This window comes from Crinia signifera, unplaced genomic scaffold, assembly GCF_055691185.1.
Source record: "Crinia signifera unplaced genomic scaffold, ASM5569118v1 HAP2_SCAFFOLD_114, whole genome shotgun sequence".
Lineage (NCBI taxonomy): Eukaryota > Metazoa > Chordata > Amphibia > Anura > Myobatrachidae > Crinia > Crinia signifera.
In genome coordinates this window covers 280,917-302,054 of record NW_028142008.1, presented here as the reverse complement: position 1 = coordinate 302,054, position 21,138 = coordinate 280,917, and the positions used below count along the sequence as shown (strand labels likewise).

The following is a 21,138-nucleotide window of genomic DNA, read 5'->3' as shown; positions in this document are numbered from 1 at the left end:
TGCATCCAGCACCTGTGCCCCGTCTGCATCCAGCACCTGTGCCCCGTCTGCATCCAGCACCTGTGCCCCATCAGCATCCTGCTACTCCGTTGTTTCCTGTTAACTCTCCCAGAGACTATTGCAGACTGTGTCGTCTTCTGTGCCAATTTCCTACTGTACAATAAACATCATTCATCTTATCCACACGCCTTCAGTCTCCAGTTCCATTGGTAGTCAGCTAACCACCAAGGTCACTCCCGGGTCCCAATCCCCAGTCCTGACAGAACCGAGTGCTGGAAAATCTGTAAATTGTGTGACACGGCTGCGGATTGGCAGAGAATGGCCGTGTATTCCACAATGTACCGAGTGTTGGAAAGTCTGTACATTGTGTGACACGGCTGCGGATTGGTAGAGGATGGCCGTGTATTCCGCAATGTACCGAGTGTTGGAAAGTCTGTACATTGTGTGACACAGCTGCGGATTGGCAGAGAATGGCCGTGTATTCCGCAATGTACCGAGTGTTGGAAAGTCTGTAAATTGTGTGACACGGCTGCGGATTGGTAGAGAATGGCCGTGTATTCCACAATGTACCGAGTGTTGGAAAGTCTGTAAATTGTGTGACACGGCTGCGGATTGGTAGAGAATGGCCGTGTATTCCACAATGTACCGAGTGTTGGAAAGTCTGTAAATTGTGTGACACGGCTGCGGATTGGCAGAGGATGGCCGTGTATTCCGCAATGTACCGAGTGTTGGAAAGTCTGTATATTGTGTGACACGGCTGCGGATTGGCAGAGAATGGCCGTGTATTCCGCAATGTACCGAGTGTTGGAAAGTCTGTATGTTGTGTGACACGGCTGCGGAGTGGCAGAGAATGGCCGTGCATTCCACAATGTACCGAGTGTTGGAAAGTCTGTAAATTGTGTGAAACGGCTGCGGATTGGCAGAGAATGGCCGTGTATTCCACAATGTACCGAGTGTTGGAAAGTCTGTAAATTGTGTGACACGGCTGCGGATTGGCAGAGGATGGCCGTGTATTCCGCAATGTACCGAGTGTTGGAAAGTCTGTATATTGTGTGACACGGCTGCGGATTGGTAGAGAATGGCCGTGTATTCCGCAATGTACCAAGTGTTGGAAAGTCTGTATGTTGTGTGACACGGCTGCGGAGTGGCAGAGAATGGCCGTGCATTCCACAATGTACCGAGTGTTGGAAAGTCTGTAAATTGTGTGAAACGGCTGCGGATTGGCAGAGAATGGCCGTGTATTCCGCAATGTACCGAGTGTTGGAAAGTCTGTAAATTGTGTGAAACAGCTGCGGATTGGCAGAGGATGGCCGTGTATTCCGCAATGTACCGAGTGTTGGAAAGTCTGTATATTGTGTGACACGGCTGCGGATTGGTAGAGGATGGCCGTGTATTCCGCAATGTACAGAGTGTTGGAAAGTCTGTATATTGTGTGACACGGCTGCGGATTGGTAGAGAATGGCCGTGTATTCCACAATGTACCGAGTGTTGGAAAGTCTGTATATTGTGTGACACGGCTGCGGATTGGCAGAGAATGGCCGTGTATTCCGCAATTTACCGAGTGTTGGAAAGTCTGTATATTGTGTGACACGGCTGCGGATTGGCAGAGAATGGCCGTGTATTCCGCAATGTACCGAGTGTTGGAAAGTCTGTAAATTGTGTGACACGGCTGCGGATTGCCAGAGAATGGCCGTGTATTCCACAATGTACCGAGTGTTGGAAAGTCTGTAAATTGTGTGACACGGCTGCGGATTGGCAGAGAATGGCCGTGTATTCCACTATGTACCGAGTGTTGGAAAGTCTGTAAATTGTGTGACACGGCTGCGGATTGGCAGAGGATTTATTTATTTATTTTTTTTTTTTTTATTTTTTTTTATTTATATTTATTTTTATTTATTTTTATTTATTTTTATTTTTATATTTATTTTTATTTCTATTTCATGTTTTATTTTATTTTATTTATTTACTGTTTCATTTTCTTATTTACAGTTTTTCATTCCATTATTATTATTATCATTATTTTATTTGCCATTCATTATTCATTTATTTTATTTTCATTTATTCTTTCACATTTATTTACCCTCACCTTCACCCCGTCATATTTCCAAGCATCTTTATTGAGTATCTCTCTTTTTCACATATCACAAAACCTCTGGAGAACATCTACTATTGAGCCTCCGCTACTAATGGAACTTCCGCCAACCAGGAATACACGCACCGCCAACCAGGCAGCCGGGACCGGAAGTCGTCATCCAGACCAGGTTCCCGGAAGTTGCGATACGTACATCGCAATCGTGTCACCAAACGGGACACTCTCACCAGGGGATACTACTGAGGCATGCCCCCCTCAGACTATAGACCATCTAGAGGCTAACTATATGTTTATATATGTTTTTACACTTCATTATCGGAACCGCCGGACCGGAAGTGATGATGACGCACTTCCGGTCACGGACATGACGCAGCGCTTGTTTTTTCATAAATACCAGCCCAAGGTGGATGCCAGTCACTGCGCCCAGGAAGAAGAGCACCCTGATGCTCGAAACGCGTCGGCAGTGACTGGTATCCACAAGTAACCATCAGGATCAACCCAGTGCTAAGGTATTTGGAGCCTAGAGCAGGGTGCACATTCCGGACTGCATCCTGCCCCCTCTTTCCATCCTTGCTGGCTCCAAATACCCTTAGGGGTAAGAAGAATTGCACTCTTGTTTTATGTGTTCATACACTGCTTTTTATATGTTTTTACATTTGTACCATTAAACCTTGTTATATTTTAACTTTGGCGCCCAGTACGATTACCACACCCACTCCACTAGCATTCCAAAACCCAAGGTCTGAGGGTGACCTTAGTGGTAATTTTCAGGCAGCCGAAGGAGGCGCGCAGGACAGAGTACCTCCAACCAACCACAACCAATATTCCAATACTCCCTCGGAGGAACTCACCCCTGCTGCACCATGTTTCATCACTTCAACGAAAGAGAGCACTTAGTCAAATCAGCTTTCTATCTTGAATTTAAGGAACAAGACATCAGCGACGACAATATTGAAACAGCCATGGCCGGCCTCAGCAAATGCCTCTTAAAAGAAAATAAACTCTGGTGGGAAATAGCTGCTCTTGAGAAATACCAGGCAGAAAAAGTTATCCCCAGAGGACTCACCATCAAAAAGACTCCATCATTTGGAGACGCCTCAGATGAGTTCAAAAAAGAATGGGAATGCATCCTAAATCATTGTTCCTTTTCACTTATCGACCTCATAATCAGAGAAAGGAGGAAAGATCTGAAGAATCTTAAGGAGAAAATCACGGTAATACAAAAACTTATACAACCGTTCGAAGAACAGGAGGATGTGATAGAACTACACAAAGAAATAGAACATAAAATTGAGAAAAATACACGGAAACTGGTTAACAAGAAGTGGCGGAAATTTCAGAGAGACTTTGACTTTTTGAAACGGGGAAAAAAAAGCAAAAAGAACAAAAAGGACAGAGAAAAAGAGAAGGACAACCTCCAAACTAGAAGACACACAAAGGAACAAAGACATCCTCGCCAACCACAATATAACAACAGAGAACGTCCCTACAGAGAGGAACTACAAAACTATGGACGACAAGTACCCCCTCGACCAACATTTAACAGAAATTATAACCAGAGAAGACGAGATACAGAATGGATCACCCCAAGGAGGAATTTTAGGGAAAACTACAGACATCAAAACAACTACTATAATGAACTACCCTTACGCAACCGCTTCCATCCATTGGAAGAAGCACCCACACACAGCCCTTTTCTAAACAAAGGACGGAACTGGAGAAATTAAAGAAAACCCACCAAAGGGGAAAACGGGGAGGGAAACAGAAAGAAAGAAGGAAACTTCTGAAAACTAAAAAGATGAAAACAACTACCCACCCACTCAAAACCACCGACAATATCCCAGAAGAACCATGCCGTGTTTATAATCTAAGCAGTCATACACTATCGGCCACAGAAGAAAAAGTTCTACAGAGAGGTTTGAAATTTGCACCTACCAGTACTATGGATCATTTTCAAACCTTCATAGATGTACAGAAGTATGTCAGGAAACTGACTTTAAAGAAATTCTTTAATAACCAAGAACAAACAATACCGGAGAACACAGACGAAGTGGACATCAACCCCTTTAAGAAAAAGTCAACTTTCTACCCAGCCCATATGAAAGGCCCATATGTCGAGACCTTCGCCAAACTGGTCACAGACGACATTGAGAAGCTTAACAATACCAAATACATCACTAAGTGGAACCTACAAAGGAAAGAACAACAGGCACTCAAAAACCTACAAAAAAATTCACAGATTGTTATTAAACCATCGGACAAAGGGGGTAGTGTGGTTATCATGGAGAAAGACTGGTACGAACAGGCAGTGCTGAACCAACTAAAAACTGCCACATATAAAAAACTCAAAGGTGACCCTACCGCCAGAATAACAAAGAATTTTGAAAATCTCCTAGTAGAATCTCAGGTAAATGGTACCATTACCAAAGACGAAAAAGATTTCATATCCATATCAGATCCTACAACTCCCACCATTTACATACTTCCCAAAATGCACAAAGATGAACTCAATCCCCCTGGTCGACCCATCATTGCGGGTACTAATAGCCTCACCAGTAACTTATCAGCATATGTAGACCATCATCTACAACCTCTGGTACACCAAACCAAATCCTATCTGAAGGATACTACAGACGCCTTAAACAAATTGAAGACCATCAAACATAGTGAAGATACTTATATGATAGCAGCAGATATCACATCGCTCTACACTATCATAGACCATAACGATGGCCTACAATCATCAAAATGGTTCTTGGAAAAAACAGAACACTCCCCTCAGAAGATAGATTTCCTTCTGAAGAGCATTGAATTCATACTCAAAAACAATCATTTCTTCTTCAAAGGAGATTACTATCTACAACAAACTGGGACTGCCATGGGGACCAGATTTGCCCCGTCTTATGCCAATCTCTTCCTGGCTAGGTGGGAGGAAGAGCATATTTGGAATAACAACAGATGGGAGGCAAATCTGGTCTCATGGCACCGCTACATCGACGATGTACTCTTCTTTTGGCAAGGACAAGAGGAAGATCTACAATCCTTCTGCCAACATCTGAATAATAATAATGTAAATCTGAAATTCACATTTCAAATCAGCAAAACCGAAATTAACTTTCTGGATCTGACAATATACGTGAAAGAGGGAAACATACACACCAAGACCTTCCGTAAACCAACAGACACCAATAGTTATATTCAGAGAGACAGCGAGCACTTAAAAAGATGGCTAGATGGGGTCCCCAAAAGCCAACTCCTCCGCATCAAAAGAAACTGTACAGAAGAAGAAGTATGCCAAGAACAAATGGGGAACATGATGGAAAACTTCAAAGCCAGAGGGTACAGAGAGATTGAACTGAAAGAAACCAAGGAAATTGTTCTAGAAACAACAAGAGAGCGACTTCTGGAAAAACAACTACCTAAAACATCCAAATTAAACAAATACGCTTTCCTAACTACTTATGGTTCACATCATAAAAAACTTGAACAAATTTTCAAAAAACATTGGCACATACTGCAGAAGGACCCCATTCTAATGAAAGACCTCCCATCAAAACCACCTTTCATTTATAAAAAAGCACAAAACCTCCAAAGGAAATTGGTTAGGAGCGCTCTAGATACCACTGTAAATACCCGGATTAAGACAAAAGGATTCCACCGATGTGGGACCTGCATCATGTGCAAAACAGTGAAAACTGATAAAACTAAAATCACGGAATTCACCATGAATGGCAACACCTACCACATTAAAGATTTCATAACTTGCCATACCACCAACATCGTATACCTAATAGAATGCAACTGTGGCCTTCATTATGTAGGAAGAACAACAAGAGCCCTGAAAACGCGGATGTCAGAACACGTTAGGAACATCAAGAAAGGGGTAGAAATCCATTCATTATCCGATCACTTCAAAAAGAAACATAATTGCAACCCTAACCAAATCAAAACATTTCTTGGAATCGAATCCATCAAAGCATCCTGGAGACATCGTGATGTTGAACTCAGACTAGCCAAAAAAGAAATGAATTGGATTTTCCAGTTAAAAACACTAGTACCTACAGGACTCAATAAAGACTTTGAACTTAAATGGTTCATGTGATCTAACATGTCCCATTCAGTTTCATAAACATCTGACCACCCCATTGATCTTCACCTCCACCGTTCATTTTCAAATACGCATCTCTATTTTATTTTATTTTCACCTATCAGTTTTATTTTTATTTATTTTTATTTTTATTTCATTTTTATTTATATTTTATTTCATTTTATTTTATTTATTTTTTTTTTATATTTTTATTTTTTTATTTTATTTTTATTTTTTTTTATTTATTTTTATTTATTTTTATTTATTTTTATTTTTATATTTACATTTTATATTTATTTTTATTTCTATTTCATGTTTTATTTTATTTTATTTATTTACTGTTTCATTTTCTTATTTACAGTTTTTCATTCCATTATTATTATTATCATTATTTTATTTGCCATTCATTATTCATTTATTTTATTTTCATTTATTCTTTCACATTTATTTACCCTCACCTTCACCCCGTCATATTTCCAAGCATCTTTATTGAGTATCTCTCTTTTTCACATATCACAAAACCTCTGGAGAACATCTACTATTGAGCCTCCGCTACTAATGGAACTTCCGCCAACCAGGAATACACGCACCGCCAACCAGGCAGCCGGGACCGGAAGTCGTCATCCAGACCAGGTTCCCGGAAGTTGCGATACGTACATCGCAATCGTGTCACCAAACGGGACACTCTCACCAGGGGATACTACTGAGGCATGCCCCCCTCAGACTATAGACCATCTAGAGGCTAACTATATGTTTATATATGTTTTTACACTTCATTATCGGAACCGCCGGACCGGAAGTGATGATGACGCACTTCCGGTCACGGACATGACGCAGCGCTTGTTTTTTCATAAATACCAGCCCAAGGTGGATGCCAGTCACTGCGCCCAGGAAGAAGAGCACCCTGATGCTCGAAACGCGTCGGCAGTGACTGGTATCCACAAGTAACCATCAGGATCAACCCAGTGCTAAGGTATTTGGAGCCTAGAGCAGGGTGCACATTCCGGACTGCATCCTGCCCCCTCTTTCCATCCTTGCTGGCTCCAAATACCCTTAGGGGTAAGAAGAATTGCACTCTTGTTTTATGTGTTCATACACTGCTTTTTATATGTTTTTACATTTGTACCATTAAACCTTGTTATATTTTAACTTTGGCGCCCAGTACGATTACCACACCCACTCCACTAGCATTCCAAAACCCAAGGTCTGAGGGTGACCTTAGTGGCAATTTTCAGGCAGCCGAAGGAGGCGCGCAGGACAGAGTACCTCCAACCAACCACAACCAAGAGTGTTGGAAAGTCTGTATATTGTGTGACACGGCTGCGGATTGGAAGAGAATGGCCGTGTATTCCGCAATGTACCGAGTGTTGGAAAGTCTGTATATTGTGTGACACGGCTGCGGATTGGCAGAGGATGGCCGTGTATTCCGCAATGTACCGAGTGTTGGAAAGTCTGTAAATTGTGTGACACGGCTGCGGATTGGCAGAGAATGGCCGTGTATTCCGCAATGTACCGAGTGCTGGAAAGTCTGTAAATTGTGTGACACGGCTGCGGATTGGCAGAGAATGGCCGTGTATTCCGCAATGTACCGAGTGTTGGAAAGTCTGTATATTGTGTGACACGGCTGCGGATTGTCAGAGAAAGGCCGTGTATTCCGCAATGTACCGAGTGTTGGAAAGTCTGTACATTGTGTGACACTGCTGCGGATTGGCAGAGAATGGCCGTGTATTCCGCAATGTACAGAGTGTTGGAAAGTCTGTACAGTGTGTGACACGGCTGCGGATTGGCAGAGAATGGCCGTGTATTCCGCAATGTACCGAGTGTTGGAAAGTCTGTAAATTGTGTGACACGGCTGCGGATTGGCAGAGGATGGCCGTGTATTCCGCAATGTGCGGCAGTATCCCACAAAACAGATCCGAGTAAAAAAAGTTGGATCTCACAGGCTTCAGTGCCGGCATTGAATAAATCTTTATATATATTTAATAATATATTTCCCCTGTCACCTTACCTTACATCAGGGATATACTGAGTTTGAGTCTACACCGTAAGTTAACGTTTATGTCTCTGTGTCTGATGACGGTTGGAATAAAGGAAAACGTTATATGAGGTGACAGACTATCTGACTTATAGCGTGTACACATGGTAAGATTTGGCTTCTGATGTTCCCGAAATAGTGAACATCGTCTCATGGCAACCAGCATAAAACTCCCCCTCCCCTGTGGAAACCAGCATAATATGCCCCCCCCCCCCCCCCCCAGCATGTAACTCCTGCAAGGAGCATATAACCCCTAGCAACAAGCATGTAGGTGCTATTATATATACTGGGCATATCGGTGTGTGCTATAATATATACTGGCCATTACAGTGTGTACTATAATGTGTACTGGGCATAACGGGGTGTACTGGGCATAACTGTGTGTACTATAATGTGTACTGGGCATAACGGTGTGTGCTGGAATGTGTACTGGGCATGACGGTGTGTGCTGGAATGTGTACTGGGCATAACTGTGTGTACTATAATGTGTACTGGGCATAACGGTGTGTACTGGGCATAACGGTGTGTGCTGGAATGTGTACTGGGCATAACGGTGTGTGCTGGAATGTGTACTGGGCATGACGGTGTGTGCTGGAATGTGTACTGGGCATGACGGTGTGTGCTGGAATGTGTACTGGGCATAACGGTGTGTGCTGGAATGTGTACTGGGCATGACGGTGTGTGCTGGAATGTGTACTGGGCATGACGGTGTGTGCTGTAATGTGTACTGGGCATGACGGTGTGTGCTGGAATGTGTACTGGGCATAACGGTGTGTGCTGGAATGTGTACTGGGCATAACGGTGTGTGCTGGAATGTGTACTGGGCATAACGGTGTGTGCTGGAATGTGTACTGGGCATAACGGTGTGTGCTGGAATGTGTACTGGGCATAACGGTGTGTGCTGGAATGTGTACTGGGCATAACGGTGTGTGCTGGAATGTGTACTGGGCATAACGGTGTGTGCTGGAATGTGTACTGGGCATAACGGTGTGTGCTGGAATGTGTACTGGGCATAACGGTGTGTGCTGGAATGTGTACTGGGCATAACTGTGTGTGCTGGAATGTGTACTGGGCATAACGGTGTGTGCTGGAATGTGAATTGGTACTACTATGTGAACACACCACTCCCCCCCCACAAAAAAAAAATGCCCTAAATTCGCCCTTCGGCGCGCACTGTTCAGGTTTGTATAGTTTCTAGTATATGGAGTGGGCCAATTGATACTTCCCCCCCACGGCCCACATGTGCCGTGCTGGGGAAAAGGGTAGAGGAGGCTTTATTCCGTTGGGACCCAGAAAACGTCGGGTAGGGCCCCAATTTTTAGAAGTAAAGGGTCCCCGGGACCCACTTTTTTGGGTGGTTTTCGCGAACACTGCTTAAAGTGTGTACACATGGTAAGATTTGGCTTCTGATGTTCCCGAAATAGGAAGCCATATCGCAATCAAATCGCATGCTTTTTTAGGGCTTGCGAGCCCGATGCGCTGCCGATGCGTGCTCCTGTGTGAGAGCAAATCGGCAGCCAGATAGAGAGGCAGGCAACACTATATAGTCTAAATTGTGCCCCTCTGGCATGCTGTGAGATGCGAGTCCCATCGCAGTCGCATCGGGACTCGCACCTCACAGCAGGATCTGCTGTGTGTACACACCTTCAGTGAGACCAGTCTGTGAGTGCTGCCAATTTACACCAGTGTATGGGAGTTATTCCTATAACCATTGTCTCCTTATACTCAGGTGCAGAATCCGCATTGCCGTGACTTGTGTATGATCTCTGTAACTGGAGGCAGAAATATAACCGGATCCTCCTCTCCCCTCCGGTGTATGTGGGACACTGCGGCCGGCCAGTGATACGGGAGGAGAAGGTGACTGTAACATTATCTTATCATATTGGGGACTGATCACTACAGCAGGGAATGTGTTATACACTATGTCCAGTATCAATCAGCTGCTGTAATTGTCTGTAGCTAGCGGATTTGCCGGGGGCTATCCAATTATCCTGGACTAGTGTCCTGCCGCGGCTTCGCACAGGTACATGTGTTATAATAACGCTCCCCTGCCCAGACCCATTCCCCTCACCAGCTGCTCTCCGTCCCAACTACTACTACTGCTTCCGCTGACACCTGAGCGCCCAGACAGCCACAGCCACCCCTCCCCATCACCAGCTGCTCTCTGTCCCATCTACTACTACTGCTTCCGCTGACACCTGAGCACCCAGACAGCCACAGCCACCCCTTCCCCTCACCAGCTGCTCTCTGTCCCAACTACTACTACTGCTTCCGCTGACACCTGAGCACCCAGACAGCCACAGCCACCCCTTCCCCTCACCAGCTGCTCTCCGTCCCAACAACTACTGCTTCCGCTGACACCTGACCACCCAGACAGGCACAGCCACCCCTCCCCCTCACCAGCTGCTCTCCGTCCCAACTACTACTACTGCTTCCGCTGACACCTGAGCACCCAGACAGCCACAGCCACCCCTTCCCCTCACCAGCTGCTCTCTGTCCCATCTACTACTACTGCTTCCGCTGACACCTGAGCGCCCAGACAGCCACAGCCACCCCTTCCCCAGCTGCTCTCCGTCCCAACTACTACTACTGCTTCCGCTGACACCTGAGCACCCAGACAGCCACCCCTCCCCCTCACCAGCTGCTCTCCGTCCCAACTACTACTACTGCTTCCGCTGACACCTGAGCACCCAGACAGCCACAGCCACCCCTTCCCCTCACCAGCTGCTCTCTGTCCTAACTACTACTACTGCTTCCACTGACACCTGAGCACCCAGACAGCCACAGCCACCCCTTCCCCTCACCAGCTGCTCTCTGTCCCAACTACTACTACGGCTTCCGCTGACACCTGAGCGCCCAGACAGCCACAGCCACCCCTTCCCCTCACCAGCTGCTCTCTGTCCCAACTACTACTACTGCTTCCGCTGACACCTGAGCACCCAGACAGCCACCCCTTCCCCTCACCAGCTGCTCTCTGTCCCAACTACTACTACTGCTTCCGCTGACACCTGAGCACCCAGACAGCCACCCCTTCCCCTCACCAGCTGCTCTCTGTCCCAACTACTACTACTGCTTCCGCTGACACCTGAGCACCCAGACAGCCACAGCCACCCCTTCCCCTCACCAGCTGCTCTCTGTCCCAACTACTACTACTGCTTCCGCTGACACCTGACCACCCAGACAGCCACAGCCACCCCGTCCCCTCACCAGCTGCTCTCCGTCCCAACTACTACTGCTTCCGCTGACACCTGACCACCCAGACAGCCACAGCCACCCCTCCCCCTCACCAGCTGCTCTCCATCCCAACTACTACTACTGCTTCCGCTGACACCTGAGCACCCAGACAGCCACCCCTCCCCATCACCAGCTGCTCTCTGTCCCAACTACTACTACTGCTTCCGCTGACACCTGAGCACCCAGACAGCCACAGCCACCCCTCCCCCTCACCAGCTGCTCTCTGTCCCAACTACTGCTTCCGCTGACACCTGAGCACCCAGACATCCACAGCCACCCCGTCCCCTCACCAGCTGCTCTCTGTCCCAACTACTGCTTCCGCTGACACCTGAGCACCCAGACAGCCACAGCCACCCCTTCCCCTCACCAGCTGCTCTCTGTCCCAACTACTACTACTGCTTCCGCTGACACCTGAGCACCTAGACAGCCACAGCCACCCCTTCCCCTCACCAGCTGCTCTCCGTCCCAACAACTACTGCTTCCGCTGACACCTGACCACCCAGACAGGCACAGCCACCCCTCCCCCTCACCAGCTGCTCTCTATCCCAACTACTGCTTCCGCTGACACCTGAGCACCCAGACATCCACAGCCACCCCTTCCCCTCACCAGCTGCTCTCTGTCCCAACTACTGCTTCCGCTGACACCTGAGCACCCAGACATCCACAGCCACCCCTTCCCCTCACCAGCTGCTCTCTGTCCCAACTACTGCTTCCGCTGACACCTGAGCACCCAGACAGCCACAGCCACCCCTCCCCCTCACCAGCTGCTCTCTGTCCCAACTACTACTACTGCTTCCGCTGACACCTGACCACCCAGACAGCCACAGCCACCCCTCCCCCTCACCAGCTGCTCTCTGTCCCAACTACTACTACTGCTTCCGCTGACACCTGAGCACCCAGACAGCCACAGCCACCCCTCCCCCTCACCAGCTGCTCTCTGTCCCAATGACTACTACTGCTTCCGCTGACACCTGAGCGCCCAGACAGCCACAGCCACCCCTTCCCCTCACCAGCTGCTCTCTGTCCCAACTACTACTGCTTCCGCTGACACCTGAGCACCCAGACAGCCAGTGGCAGCCACAGCGCCCAGACAGCCACAGCGCCCAGACAGCCACAGCCAGAGCGCCCAGACAGCCACAGCCACCCCTTCCCCTCACCAGCTGCTCTCTGTCCCAACTACTACTGCTTCCGCTGACACCTGAGCACCCAGACAGCCAGTGGCAGCCACAGCGCCCAGACAGCCACAGCCACCCCGTCCCCTCACCAGCTGCTCTCCGTCCCAACTACTACTACTGCTTCCGCTGACACCTGAGCGCCCAGACAGCCACAGCCACCCCGTCCCCTCACCAGCTGCTCTCCGTCCCAACTACTACTACTGCTTCCGCTGACACCTGAGCGCCGTGAATTGTGTATGATCTCTGTAACTGGAGGCAGAAATATAACCGGATCCTCCTCTCCCCTCCGGTGTATGTGGGACACTGCGGCCGGCCAGTGATACGGGAGGAGAAGGTGACTATAACATTATCTTATCATATTGGGGACTGATCACTACGGCAGGGAATGTGTTATCCACTATGTCCAGTATCAATCAGCTGCTGTAATTGTCTGCAGCTAGCGGATTTGCCGGGGGCTATCCAATTATCCTGGACTAGTGTCCTGCCGCTGCTTCGCACAGGTACATGTGTTATAATAACGCTCCCCTGCCCAGACCCATTCCCCTCACCAGCTGCTCTCCGTCCCAACTACTGCTTCCGCTGACACCTGAGCACCCAGACAGCCACAGCCACCCCTTCCCCTCACCAGCTGCTCTCCGTCCCAACTACTACTACTGCTTCCGCTGACACCTGAGCGCCCAGACAGCCACAGCCACCCCTTCCCCTCACCAGCTGCTCTCTGTCCCAACTACTACTACTGCTTCCGCTGACACCTGAGCACCCAGACAGCCACCCCTTCCCCTCACCAGCTGCTCTCTGTCCCAACTACTACTACTGCTTCCGCTGACACCTGAGCACCCTGACAGCCACAGCCACCCCTTCCCCTCACCAGCTGCTCTCTGTCCTAACTACTACTACTGCTTCCACTGACACCTGAGCACCCAGACAGCCACAGCCACCCCTTCCCCTCACCAGCTGCTCTCTGTCCCAACTACTACTACGGCTTCCGCTGACACCTGAGCGCCCAGACAGCCACAGCCACCCCTTCCCCTCACCAGCTGCTCTCTGTCCCAACTACTACTACTGCTTCCGCTGACACCTGAGCACCCAGACAGCCACCCCTTCCCCTCACCAGCTGCTCTCTGTCCCAACTACTACTACTGCTTCCGCTGACACCTGAGCACCCAGACAGCCACCCCTTCCCCTCACCAGCTGCTCTCTGTCCCAACTACTACTACTGCTTCCGCTGACACCTGAGCACCCAGACAGCCACAGCCACCCCTTCCCCTCACCAGCTGCTCTCTGTCCCAACTACTACTACTGCTTCCGCTGACACCTGACCACCCAGACAGCCACAGCCACCCCGTCCCCTCACCAGCTGCTCTCCGTCCCAACTACTACTGCTTCCGCTGACACCTGACCACCCAGACAGCCACAGCCACCCCTCCCCCTCACCAGCTGCTCTCCATCCCAACTACTACTACTGCTTCCGCTGACACCTGAGCACCCAGACAGCCACCCCTCCCCATCACCAGCTGCTCTCTGTCCCAACTACTACTACTGCTTCCGCTGACACCTGAGCACCCAGACAGCCACAGCCACCCCTCCCCCTCACCAGCTGCTCTCTGTCCCAACTACTGCTTCCGCTGACACCTGAGCACCCAGACATCCACAGCCACCCCGTCCCCTCACCAGCTGCTCTCTGTCCCAACTACTGCTTCCGCTGACACCTGAGCACCCAGACAGCCACAGCCACCCCTTCCCCTCACCAGCTGCTCTCTGTCCCAACTACTACTACTGCTTCCGCTGACACCTGAGCACCTAGACAGCCACAGCCACCCCTTCCCCTCACCAGCTGCTCTCTGTCCCAACAACTACTGCTTCCGCTGACACCTGACCACCCAGACAGGCACAGCCACCCCTCCCCCTCACCAGCTGCTCTCTATCCCAACTACTGCTTCCGCTGACACCTGAGCACCCAGACATCCACAGCCACCCCTTCCCCTCACCAGCTGCTCTCTGTCCCAACTACTGCTTCCGCTGACACCTGAGCACCCAGACAGCCACAGCCACCCCTCCCCCTCACCAGCTGCTCTCTGTCCCAACTACTACTACTGCTTCCGCTGACACCTGACCACCCAGACAGCCACAGCCACCCCTCCCCCTCACCAGCTGCTCTCTGTCCCAACTACTACTACTGCTTCCGCTGACACCTGAGCACCCAGACAGCCACAGCCACCCCTCCCCCTCACCAGCTGCTCTCTGTCCCAATGACTACTACTGCTTCCGCTGACACCTGAGCGCCCAGACAGCCACAGCCACCCCTTCCCCTCACCAGCTGCTCTCTGTCCCAACTACTACTGCTTCCGCTGACACCTGAGCACCCAGACAGCCAGTGGCAGCCACAGCGCCCAGACAGCCACAGCGCCCAGACAGCCACAGCCAGAGCGCCCAGACAGCCACAGCCACCCCTTCCCCTCACCAGCTGCTCTCTGTCCCAACTACTACTGCTTCCGCTGACACCTGAGCACCCAGACAGCCAGTGGCAGCCACAGCGCCCAGACAGCCACAGCCACCCCGTCCCCTCACCAGCTGCTCTCCGTCCCAACTACTACTACTGCTTCCGCTGACACCTGAGCGCCCAGACAGCCACAGCCACCCCGTCCCCTCACCAGCTGCTCTCCGTCCCAACTACTACTACTGCTTCCGCTGACACCTGAGCGCCGTGAATTGTGTATGATCTCTGTAACTGGAGGCAGAAATATAACCGGATCCTCCTCTCCCCTCCGGTGTATGTGGGACACTGCGGCCGGCCAGTGATACGGGAGGAGAAGGTGACTATAACATTATCTTATCATATTGGGGACTGATCACTACGGCAGGGAATGTGTTATCCACTATGTCCAGTATCAATCAGCTGCTGTAATTGTCTGCAGCTAGCGGATTTGCCGGGGGCTATCCAATTATCCTGGACTAGTGTCCTGCCGCTGCTTCGCACAGGTACATGTGTTATAATAACGCTCCCCTGCCCAGACCCATTCCCCTCACCAGCTGCTCTCCGTCCCAACTACTGCTTCCGCTGACACCTGAGCACCCAGACAGCCACAGCCACCCCTTCCCCTCACCAGCTGCTCTCCATCCCAACTACTACTACTGCTTCCGCTGACACCTGAGCGCCCAGACAGCCACAGCCACCCCTTCCCCTCACCAGCTGCTCTCTGTCCCAACTACTACTACTGCTTCCGCTGACACCTGAGCGCCCAGACAGCCACAGCCACCCCTCCCCCTCACCAGCTGCTCTCTGTCCTAACTACTACTACTGCTTCCGCTGACACCTGAGCGCCCAGACAGCCACAGCCACCCCTCCCCCTCACCAGCTGCTCTCTGTCCCAACTACTACTACTGCTTCCGCTGACACCTGAGCGCCCAGACAGCCACAGCCACCCCTTCCCCTCACCAGCTGCTCTCTGTCCCAACTACTACTACTGCTTCCGCTGACACCTGAGCGCCCTGACAGCCACAGCCACCCCTTCCCCTCACCAGCTGCTCTCCGTCCCAACTACTACTACTGCTTCCGCTGACACCTGAGCACCCAGACAGCCACAGCCATCCCTTCCCCTCACCAGCTGCTCTCCGTCCCAACTGCTACTACTGCTTCCGCTGACATCTGAGCACCCAGACAGCCACAGCCACCCCTCCCCCTCACCAGCTGCTCTCTGTCCCAACTACTACTACTGCTTCCGCTGACACCTGAGCGCCCAGACAGCCACAGCCACCCCTTCCCCTCACCAGCTGCTTTCTGTCCCAACTACTACTACTGCTTCCGCTGACACCTGAGCGCCCAGACAGCCACAGCCACCCCTCCCCATCACCAGCTGCTCTCTGTCCCAACTACTACTACTGCTTCCGCTGACACCTGAGCGCCCAGACAGCCACAGCCACCCCTTCCCCTCACCAGCTGCTCTCCGTCCCAACTACTACTACTGCTTCCGCTGACACCTGAGCACCCAGACAGCCACAGCCACCCCTCCCCCTCACCAGCTGCTCTCTGTCCCAACTACTACTACTGCTTCCGCTGACACCTGAGCACCCAGACAGCCACAGCCACCCCTCCCCTCACCAGCTGCTCTCTGTCCCAACTACTACTACTGCTTCCGCTGACACCTGAGCACCCAGACAGCCACAGCCACCCCTTCCCCTCACCAGCTGCTCTCTGTCCCAACTACTACTAGTGCTTCCGCTGACACCTGAGCACCCAGACAGCCAGTGGCAGCCACAGCGCCCAGACAGCCACAGCGCCCAGACAGCCACAGCCAGAGCGCCCAGACAGCCACAGCCACCCCTTCCCCTCACCAGCTGCTCTCTGTCCCAACTACTACTGCTTCCGCTGACACCTGAGCACCTAGACAGCCAGTGGCAGCCACAGCGCCCAGACAGCCACAGCCAGAGCGCCCAGACAGCCACAGCCACCCCGTCCCCTCACCAGCTGCTCTCCGTCCCAACTACTACTACTGCTTCCGCTGACACCTGAGCGCCCAGACAGCCACAGCCACCCCGTCCCCTCACCAGCTGCTCTCCGTCCCAACTACTACTACTGCTTCCGCTGACACCTGAGCGCCCAGACAGCCACAGCCACCCCTTCCCCTCACCAGCTGCTCTCCGTCCCAACTACTATTACTGCTTCCGCTGACACCTGAGCGCCCAGACAGCCACAGCCATCCCTTCCCCTCACCAGCTGCTCTCCGTCCCAACTACTACTACTGCTTCCGCTGACACCTGAGCACCCAGACAGCCACAGCCACCCCTTCCCCTCACCAGCTGCTCTCCATCCCAACTACTACTACTGCTTCCGCTGACACCTGATCGCCCAGACAGCCACAGCCACCCCTCCCCATCACCAGCTGCTCTCCGTCCCAACTACTACTGCTTCCACTGACACCTGAGCGCCCTGACAGCCACCCCTTCCCCTCACCAGCTGCTCTCCGTCCCAACTACTGCTTCCGCTGACACCTGAGCGCCCAGACAGCCACAGCCACCCCTTCCCCTCACCAGCTGCTCTCCGTCCCAACTACTACTGCTTCCGCTGACACCTGAGCACCCAGACAGCCACAGCCACCCCGTCCCCTCACCAGCTGCTCTCTGTCCCAATTACTACTACTGCTTCCGCTGACACCTGAGCGCCCAGACAGCCACAGCCACCCCTTCCCCTCACCAGCTGCTCTCCGTCCCAATTACTACTACTGCTTCCGCTGACACCTGAGCGCCCAGACAGCCACAGCCACCCCTTCCCCTCACCAGCTGCTCTCCGTCCCATCTACTACTACTGCTTCCGCTGACACCTGAGCGCCCAGACAGCCACCCCTTCCCCTCGCCAGCTGCTCTCTGTCCCAACTAGTACTGCTTCCGCTGACACCTGAGCACCCAGACAGCCACAGCCACCCCTTCCCCTCACCAGCTGCTCTCTGTCCCAACTACTACTACTGCTTCCGCTGACACCTGAGTGCCCAGACAGCCAGTGGCAGCCACCCCTTCCCCTCACCAGCTGCTCTCCGTCCCAACTACTACTACTGCTTCCGCTGACACCTGAGCACCCAGACAGCCACAGCCACCCCTTCCCCTCACCAGCTGCTCTCCGTCCCAGCTACTACTACTGCTTCCGCTGACACCTGAGCGCCCAGACAGCCACAGCCACCCCTCCCCCTCACCAGGTGCTCTCTGTCCCAACTACTACTAGTGCTTCCGCTGACACCTGAGCACCCAGACAGCCAGTGGCAGCCACAGCGCCCAGACAGCCACAGCCAGAGCGCCCAGACAGCCACAGCCACCCCTTCCCCTCACCAGCTGCTCTCCGTCCCAACTACTACTACTGCTTCCGCTGACACCTGAGCGCCCAGACAGCCACAGCCACCCCGTCCCCTCACCAGCTGCTCTCCGTCCCAACTACTACTACTGCTTCCGCTGACACCTGAGCGCCCAGACAGCCACAGCCACCCCTTCCCCTCACCAGCTGCTCTCCGTCCCAACTACTACTACTGCTTCCGCTGACACCTGAGCGCCCAGACAGCCACAGCCACCCCTCCCCCTCACCAGCTGCTCTCTGTCCCAACGACTACTAGTGCTTCCGCTGACACCTGAGCACCCAGACAGCCAGTGGCAGCCACAGCGCCCAGACAGCCACAGCCACCCCTTCCCCTCACCAGCTGCTCTCTGTCCCAACTACTACTACTGCTTCCGCTGACACCTGAGCGCCCAGACAGCCACAGCCACCCCGTCCCCTCACCAGCTGCTCTCCGTCCCAACTACTACTACTGCTTCCGCTGACACCTGAGCGCCCAGACAGCCACAGCCACCCCTTCCCCTCACCAGCTGCTCTCTGTCCCAACTACTACTACTGCTTCCGCTGACACCTGAGCGCCCTGACAGCCACAGCCACCCCTCCCCCTCACCAGCTGCTCTCTGTCCCAACTACTACTACTGCTTCCGCTGACACCTGAGCGCCCAGACAGCCACAGCCACCCCTTCCCCTCACCAGCTGCTTTCTGTCCCAACTACTACTACTGCTTCCGCTGACACCTGAGCGCCCAGACAGCCACAGCCACCCCTCCCCATCACCAGCTGCTCTCTGTCCCAACTACTACTACTGCTTCCGCTGACACCTGAGCGCCCAGACAGCCACAGCCACCCCTTCCCCTCACCAGCTGCTCTCCGTCCCAACTACTACTACTGCTTCCGCTGACACCTGAGCACCCAGACAGCCACAGCCACCCCTCCCCCTCACCAGCTGCTCTCTGTCCCAACTACTACTACTGCTTCCGCTGACACCTGAGCACCCAGACAGCCACAGCCACCCCTCCCCCTCACCAGCTGCTCTCTGTCCCAACTACTACTACTGCTTCCGCTGACACCTGAGCACCCAGACAGCCACAGCCACCCCTTCCCCTCACCAGCTGCTCTCTGTCCCAACTACTACTAGTGCTTCCGCTGACACCTGAGCACCCAGACAGCCAGTGGCAGCCACAGCGCCCAGACAGCCACAGCGCCCAGACAGCCACAGCCAGAGCGCCCAGACAGCCACAGCCACCCCTTCCCCTCACCAGCTGCTCTCTGTCCCAACTACTACTGCTTCCGCTGACACCTGAGCACCTAGACAGCCAGTGGCAGCCACAGCGCCCAGACAGCCACAGCCAGAGCGCCCAGACAGCCACAGCCACCCCGTCCCCTCACCAGCTGCTCTCCGTCCCAACTACTACTACTGCTTCCGCTGACACCTGAGCGCCCAGACAGCCACAGCCACCCCGTCCCCTCACCAGCTGCTCTCCATCCCAACTACTACTACTGCTTCCGCTGACACCTGAGCGCCCAGACAGCCACAGCCACCCCTTCCCCTCACCAGCTGCTCTCCGTCCCAACTACTACTACTGCTTCCGCTGACACCTGAGCGCCCAGACAGCCACAGCCATCCCTTCCCCTCACCAGCTGCTCTCCGTCCCAACTACTACTACTGCTTCCGCTGACACCTGAGCACCCAGACAGCCACAGCCACCCCTTCCCCTCACCAGCTGCTCTCCATCCCAACTACTACTACTGCTTCCGCTGACACCTGATCGCCCAGACAGCCACAGCCACCCCTCCCCATCACCAGCTGCTCTCCGTCCCAACTACTACTGCTTCCACTGACACCTGAGCGCCCTGACAGCCACCCCTTCCCCTCACCAGCTGCTCTCCGTCCCAACTACTGCTTCCGCTGACACCTGAGCGCCCAGACAGCCACAGCCACCCCTTCCCCTCACCAGCTGCTCTCCGTCCCAACTACTACTGCTTCCGCTGACACCTGAGCACCCAGACAGCCACAGCCACCCCGTCCCCTCACCAGCTGCTCTCTGTCCCAATTACTACTACTGCTTCCGCTGACACCTGAGCGCCCAGACAGCCACAGCCACCCCTTCCCCTCACCAGCTGCTCTCCGTCCCAATTACTACTACTGCTTCCGCTGACACCTGAGCGCCCAGACAGCCACAGCCACCCCTTCCCCTCACCAGCTGCTCTCCGTCCCAACTACTACTACTGCTTCCGCTGACACCTGAGCGCCCAGACAGCCACCCCTTCCCCTCGCCAGCTGCTCTCTGTCCCAACTAGTACTGCTTCCGCTGACACCTGAGCACCCAGACAGCCACAGCCACCCCTTCCCCCTCACCAGCTGCTCTCTGTCCCAACTACTACTACTGCTTCCGCTGACACCTGAGTGCCCAGACAGCCAGTGGCAGCCACCCCTTCCCCTCACCAGCTGCTCTCCGTCCCAACTACTACTACTGCTTCCGCTGACACCTGAGCACCCAGACAGCCACAGCCACCCCTTCCCCTCACCAGCTGCTCTCCGTCCCAGCTACTACTACTGCTTCCGCTGACACCTGAGCGCCCAGACAGCCACAGCCACCCCTCCCCCTCACCAGGTGCTCTCTGTCCCAACTACTACTAGTGCTTCCGCTGACACCTGAGCACCCAGACAGCCAGTGGCAGCCACAGCGCCCAGACAGCC

General features: G+C 52.9%; 1 protein-coding gene across 2 annotated transcripts in view; it reads left to right on the top strand.

Annotated features, from left to right (window-relative positions):
- Positions 1-21,138, top strand: part of LOC146052740 (uncharacterized) — a 42,494-nt gene that overhangs the window by 8,023 nt on the left and 13,333 nt on the right. Inside the window, exon 1 of one of the 2 annotated variants that reach the window (XM_083167937.1) lies at positions 15,325-15,436. The exons of the other annotated variant lie outside the window; for it this stretch is intronic. The gene's annotated coding sequence lies outside the window, so the exon portion shown is untranslated. Of the gene's footprint in view, positions 1-15,324; positions 15,437-21,138 lie in introns of those variants that run through there. 2 annotated transcript variants of the gene reach the window in all.